Below are 6,935 nucleotides of genomic sequence, written 5' to 3'. Positions count from 1 at the left end.
AAAAGCTGCATGTTCTGGCGACGGCATGGATCTTTTGTTAAATGGGAGCCCCCAAGAATTTACTCCTACCTTTAATACTAACCCTATGTGTAAATGTGCTGAAGGAGAATAGCCTGAGATCATTTTTCAGAGGAGACAGCAATCCATTTAACAGAAGTGGCGAGAAGAGACGAAATGATCCAGCTTGTCCTTCCACTGAGGGCTGTGAGGGGCAGTGAGCTCTTAGGCATCAGCCTGGGAGAGAGAGCACTTCCCCAGCTCCATCCTAGCCTATGCCCTGGGCTAGTAACTACCTAGTTAGGGCCCAGCTCACCTTCCAGGAAGTTCAGAAGTTGAACCTAGATCATTTTAATGACCCCTCACATTCTGAGATTTCACCTTGAGAAATAAATTCCTGAAGCAAACCGCCTGAACTTTGAGCCAACTGTCCCTTGCCTCTCTCTGCTAGGTTATTTAAAGAACTGCGATACCGGTCTCCTACTGTTTAGCAGTAATAATGATTTTAACATAGCTGTTAATGAGGAAGAGAAGCTTTGCACCTAAATCTTGTTTAGACTGAAGTAAAAAGTAAACTGAAGCCAGGTTTGCAGGCTTTTCTTCCCTTCAATTCAATATTCATTAACTATTGAAGAGCCCTGACCTAAGGAGAGCAAGGCGCTGAGGCCTGAGGACTCAGCTGGTGTAACGTGACATTAAGGGCTCGCTTACCAGCAGGAAACTTACCTGCTTTTGCAGGTAAAATGCCAGAAGCGACCTGGCGCTTCTGCTCTGGGTCCCGGGCGAGTCACGGCTCTGCGGTCCCCCAGCCCCTTCCCGGGTGAGCATCACATCCCGAAAGGTCGTGGATCGCCTCGCAGCCTCCTCGCGAGCCCGTGGCTCCCTCCCACTGGGGGAGAAAACAAGAAAAGCCTGGGGTGAGGGCGGAGCGGGGATGAACAAAAAGGTAAGGAAGAAAATCCTGCGAAACATGTTTTGGCAGGTCCGGCATTCGGAGACCGCCATGTGCGCTCCATATTGCGCAGCTCCGGTCTTTGATGTTTTTCCTGAAAGTAGAGACATTATTCTTTCTCCAACCGCGCCTGAGCCCCACAGACAGGAAAACAGCGAGGCCAGGGTGCGGGCCCCCAGTAGGCCGGCCACGTGGACCGAGGTGCTGTCCCGACGCCCGCGGCCCCGCGCTCTCCCGTCGCGGACACCGGCCCGGCTGGCCCCGAAGCGTCCTGCCCACGGCGGTTATGAGGAGTTACCTCAGGACCCTCGGCTCTTTGGAGTTTACCGAATGGCCCCCCACGGGCCCACTGTCAAGTCCTCCTTCCCTTTGCCTCCCTCTACCCGTGGCCGGACGGCACGGCGGACTTCCGAGGACTCTAAATCCGCTCGGGCTCCTCCCGGGAACGGGGAGGTAACGGCCGCCAACAGCCGCCAACGGCCGGCACCCAGAAGCGGGAAAGCCCCCGCTGCCGGGCGGGAGGGCGGCGCGGACGCGGTCGCAGGTCTCGCGCGACGCGAGGCTTCGACAACCCCGGCGCCTCGCAAGTGGGCGGGGCGGGAAGGGCTAGCCCGCGAGAGCAGCGACGTCGGAGCTCCCGCCGCTTCCGGGTCTCCACGAGCTCTTCCGGGGTGCGCACCACGCGGACGGAGTCGGCGTCTGTGGGTAGCTACAAATGCGTAAGGGAAGGTTAGCGCCGAAAAAGAGCTGTAACAACTTTAGCCGACAGTAACGTCCGGGTGGGGGACAGCAGGACCCTTCCAGTTAGTCACGATCAAGCTCCAGTGCTCAAGCAAGTCAGCGTCTGCTCTCCGCCCGCCCAGAGAAGCGGAATCCAGGAAGCGGGGGATCAGGGCGCGATCTCAGCATCCCCGCCCCCACCCGTGGTAGCGAGTACTCGGGCACGGCCCGGGCGCCCCATTAGCTAGCGTAAATTCACTGGGCGCAGAAGACACGGCTTTTCTGCACTCTCGCCTCCGGGAAGGTGTCTGCTCCTGGTTGTCTGGAGTGAGGCTGGTCTGAGTGTGAATTCGGTCGGGCGGGCTCAGCTCACCTCGAGCCTCGAGGGTCAGGAGATGAACACTGTCGGCAGAAGTCATAATGATGCCCTGTCCGTTCAATGGGTCAGCTGAAGCGGGCTCCCTCGTGTTTGGTCGATGTGTTGAAAGTGGGAGTAGATCCTCCTGAGGTGATCTCCTTTGTGAGCCTGAAATTAACTGGACACACCTGGCGCCTTTACTTACAGTTGCTCTCAAACAATTGCTCCTTTTCCTTCAGAGCATCCGTCTGTCAACCAGGATCAGTTGTCTCAGGGCCTACTGTGTGCTCAGATCTTGACCAGCCCCTTCTGGGGATACCAGGCCACAGAAGGCCAGGTTCCTGCCCGTGAACCTGGCTCAGGACTTGGGAGTTAGCGCGTTAGTGGAAGAAAGAGAGGGGGCCCATTAAGATTACTTATTTTGTTGCACTTTTTTTCTGGAATGACTCAAAGTCACCCGGAGAAGAATATAATATTGCACGCCTGGCCTTAGGCTCGGCTTCCTTTTTCTGACCCTTTCTCAACCCGGCTGTCCCTCCTCAGGAGATTTGGAATTCCCCCTGCGGAGGGTGGGTGGGGAAAGAGCCAGCCCAGGTAAGTATGGGAACCACATGGTATCGGGAATGGACAAAAGGAAATCATCGCCAAATGCAACCAGGCAGGTGGGGGTAGATTGAAGCAGAAAGGGAATAGGAAATGTGAATAACCCCCAAGGCAGCAGACTCCGGTGGTGAGGTGTGAGAAACAGTCAACATTTGGAGCTCTGGAGTCAGAAGATTTTTGGCAGCTGTTAGATAACTTCCTGATCTGCAGTAAAGTTCACGTGACCCAGAGGATGTTTCCGCAATTCCGTTGCCTGGCTACCTTCCTCCCTTTCCAAGTCTGCAAGCTTAAGAGATTTTACTGGGTCCCAGTTGAATGGTGGTGCTGGCCAAATACCAGGAGCCCAGGAAGGAGTCCTGACCTCCTACAGGGGCAGCCCCAATCTCACTCACCTGTTGCCTACCCAGCTCTCAACTGCAAGGTGACATAGAAGCCCCCGTTTCCAGCCGCCAACCTGTCGGTTCCGGACACTCCACAAACGGTCCAAACTGAATATTTTTTTTTTCTATTTATGTATAGTTCCAAGAGTCTTCCACTGCCCCGGCACCCTCCTGCCCCATCAGCAGGAGGAACGCGATTTTCCATAATTAGGGCGTGACCAGTATGGAAATATATGCAAGGTGTTTAACTCTCCTTAGTGAAAAAATTTTAAAGGGATCCTGGCCCGCAATGCAGGATTCCCTGGGAAGCAGCGCTCAGTTAGCGGGGCGCAGCACCCGCCAATCCTGAACCCTTCTCTGCGTGGGTGAAGGCGGAGGAGGGGCTGAGGAGCCCAGGCCCACGCGGCTCCCTACGGCCCAAATCCCTGGGTTCTTCCAGGGCCAGTGCAGTTGTCGCCTCTTGGTCCCTGCGGCCAGCTGGCCCTCGCATCGTTCCCACTCCCAGGCCCCCTAGTCACGCACGTGGGTCCTGGGCCGCCCGGCAGGTGGATAGGAGCTCTTGCTCCACGGGCATCGCGAGTCCGGGTTTTTGCGCAGGTTCCGGCCAGCTTGGAGGGATCATCCTCCGGGGCGTTCTAATGTGGGCTTTCCAGACGTGCAGCGAGAGGGTTATAGAACAGGCTGGAGAGCAGTCGCAAGAAAGCAAGGATCAGACCTCGCCCGCCGGTCGGAGAATGTAAATTACGGGGCAAGGCGCTTGTGAGACCCAAGGGAAGGACCTGGAGACCCCAGAGTCGCGGGTCGGGGGAGGGAGGCCGTTGCTTAGGAAGCCACACCTCGCGGTGGGAAGAGGGGATGGCAGTTCCGTCACGTTTCCCGCGTTTCTAGGAAGAAAGTGCGGTGATTTCCCCGAAGATGAATAAATACGCAGCGATGAGGATCACCAGGGCTAGGAGGTAGGAACTTTCAAACCCTTATTGGGCATATGTCCCCATTTTTCAAACGCGAAAACAACCCCGGCGAGGCCAAGACGCTGGCTCAAGATCATAAAGCCAGTAAGTCCAGAAGCCAGGATCCAGCCCAGGTGCACCTGGCCCCGAAATGCATTAAGGCATTTGCCACTCAGCCTCTGGCAAGGGGCTCAATCTGGATCGTCGCTACATTCCTGATTCTACAAGAGTCGCAGATCTGTCCGAACTCTTGAATGCTTTGGGGGGCGGGGGGCGGTGTCATCCTTAGCAAAGGAGAGATTTACTTTAAACCTGCCTCTTGGAGGAAGTGGGGGGGGGGGTAGTAAGTCTTCTTAAGTATGCCAGGGATGTCTTCTATTTCCGCCGACCATAAGCACGGTGTGGTCGAATTGTTTCACGTAACTGCCTTCCAGCCCCGCACCACTGCACACTCAGCAGCTCACAGCCCGCCGCCGTCGTGTGCCTCTCCGCCGGCACGGAGTGATACCGAAGCAGCAGCTGGGGACGTTGTCGCTGGTGCCAGCCCCACTCACAGCCACCGCGCAGAGCGCAGCTGCACTGGCGTGCTCGCTTGGAGCCATTTATTTTTGGTCTTGGCTTAAGAAATCATCCTGACCATGAATAACTGTAATAAGATCACTCTGGCCCCAGCTGTCCGGAACGGTGAGCAGCCCAGAGGCTCCCCTGGGACGGCCGGCGCGGGCACCCCTCCTGTACCTGGTCGGTGAGGGCCTCGCCCGGACCTGCCCGCACCCCCCCCCCCCCCCGGCGCTTCCCCCCACCACCAGGCCGCGACCCCAGCTTTCCTACCACCGCCCGTGGGCAGAGCCCTCCAGGAGGCCAGCCGCGCTGGAAAGCGCCCTTCCCACGCAAAGAACCCCAGAGATACTGAGCAAGGGAACTGCGCGCTAGAAACCGCGTGGAGAAACGCAGCGAAGTGGAGACAAACAAGCTTTAACTCGGGTTGTTGGAAACGCAGGCAGAATTCCGAAAGCCCTTCGATTTTTGTGCACAATTGTTTTCCTTTTGCTTTCCCTCTCTTACTACAGTTTCTGGTTCTTTTCATCTCCTTCTTGAATTTCTTGATTTTTAGAGTTTCCAGACTGCCAGAATCCCTGACAGGCGAGGAGATATCACTTCCGGGTCGCGGCATCCTGCTTGGAGGCGGGAAGATCAAGTTCAACTCAAATTGGCAACCTAGTCTCAGTCTCTGCTCAGCCTCTTGGACTTGGAGTTCCTAAAGTTGAGTGTGGCCCACCAGCCACAAGTAGGGGCAGAAACTATACCAGAGGATGATAGAGGAGAAATACACCAGCGCACTGCGGCTTTCTAACTTGGTTTGTACTTGTCTATCAGCCTTGTTTGTCACCAGAGTCAGATCATCAATCACTGTTTATTAAACGCAATGGTGGGATAGAGGGGTTACTTACTAATTGGCGTTTAGGAAATCATCATAGTCACTCCCTCTCTCCCACTCCCCCCATGACTGTAAAATGAATTAATATACCCTGCAGGGTTGAAAAATAAGGACCACTCATTTGGCTGCCTCTAAGCTTGGAACACTGCTCCAGGGGAAATGAGGGTCCAGAGCTCTTAGATTAACCAGAAGTTCAGGAACTGCCCCAGAACTTCCCCACCGTGCCCAAAGGGAAGAGAGGGCTCAACAGGGATGAGTATGGCTGCAGGGACTCTTTAAAACAATTTGTCCTGTGTGCACCTGGAGTCGCTACTGTGTGCAGCAGACTGCCCTGAGGAGAAGGATGTGGGTTCCTGCTCCATGATTCTTCCTGCCCAGGCTCAGCATCAGGAGAGTAAAGAAAGAGGGAAAGGAGAAAGTAACTAGAGGATGGAGAGGATCTGGGATCTGGGCTGGGACTGTCTTTGTCGGAGAAGAGGAAACAAAAAGAAATGCTTCCCTAAGCAACTCCCAATCCACAGTTGCCTCCTGCCACAGGCCTGCACACCCTCCTCCCTTGCCTTCTGGCTTTGCCTTTTCTCTCTCGCTCTCTCATCCTACCTTCCACACAACGCCTCAAATCCAAACTCTAGGCATTTTCTCAAGCAGTCACCAGACCGCCTCTCTGTAGATGGAAGGGGAGTCCAGGACACCACGAGGCAATGAGTGCTGGGAGGTGGAGGGACGCAAGTAACAATGTTTGGGAGCTGGAGCTCCTGGGGTTTCACTGCCAAAAGTTGACACGTGGGTTTCCAGAGCCCCACGGTCAAGTCCTCCCCCCAGCTTAGGGGTGGGTGGTCCCTTTTGCTCACTGGACAGACTCTAACCTCTGGCCCTGACAAGTGGAGAAAGGGCAGAGGTGGCCCTTGGAAGTTAGGAACCGTGTTAATCCCTTCCCAGGCCTCCCCAGGCTGAAGGGGAGAGCTCTGGATTCAGTTGAGATATTAGTGGTAAAGCAGAAACAAGTCCAGTGAATTTGAGTTTAAATCTTCTCAATGCCGGTGTGGTGGGGCAAGAAAAGTGACACTGAGGGACATGTGTGGTGGACTCTGGGCTCCCCTGGCTGAGTAAGGGAGTCTGGTAACTTTGGCTCTCATGGGTATTTTGGAGGAATAGGTATAAAGGCCCTACAGCTTGTACAGTGCCCAAAGCTTCAAGTCCCTGCTCCCGAAGTTCCCATGGCCTCAATCACCCTCTAGGAGTGCATGTTAGAGGCTCATGGAAGGCAGCTCAACTCCCTCTCAAGGTCACCGGGAGACCTGGCCAGGCTGCAGGACCCCTCAGTGTGTCATCAGCTCCCAGGATATTGCTAGAAGCACAGACTGGTAGTGAGGGCACCTGGAGTTTGTTTGCAGGCACAGATTTGTGGCTCTGGCCAGGTCTCTCCTCTCTGCACTTCAGCTTCCTTGCAGTCACACAGGGTTTGGAAATACTCCTCTTACAGTTTGTGAAGATTAAACAATATGCAGCCTGCAAAACGTTCCACACATAACAGGCT

General features: G+C 55.2%; 1 long non-coding RNA gene across 1 annotated transcript; it reads left to right on the top strand.

The window, feature by feature from the left end:
- Positions 1 to 1,594: 1,594 nt before the first annotated feature.
- LOC113610073 (uncharacterized) lies at positions 1,595 to 6,544 on the top strand. The gene is made up of 3 exons (XR_003428936.1): positions 1,595 to 3,966; positions 4,395 to 4,644; positions 5,075 to 6,544. It is a non-coding gene; the product is annotated as an uncharacterized LOC113610073 (long non-coding RNA).
- The last annotated feature ends 391 nt before the right edge of the window (positions 6,545 to 6,935 follow it).

Source organism: Aethalodelphis obliquidens, unplaced genomic scaffold (assembly GCF_003676395.1).
Source record: "Aethalodelphis obliquidens isolate GAN/ISIS:26980383/991018 unplaced genomic scaffold, ASM367639v1 scaffold61, whole genome shotgun sequence".
In the NCBI taxonomy this organism is placed as follows: Eukaryota; Metazoa; Chordata; class Mammalia; order Artiodactyla; family Delphinidae; genus Aethalodelphis; species Aethalodelphis obliquidens.
Note: the sequence above shows the minus strand (reverse complement) of the source record. Positions and strands in the feature narration are given on the sequence as shown.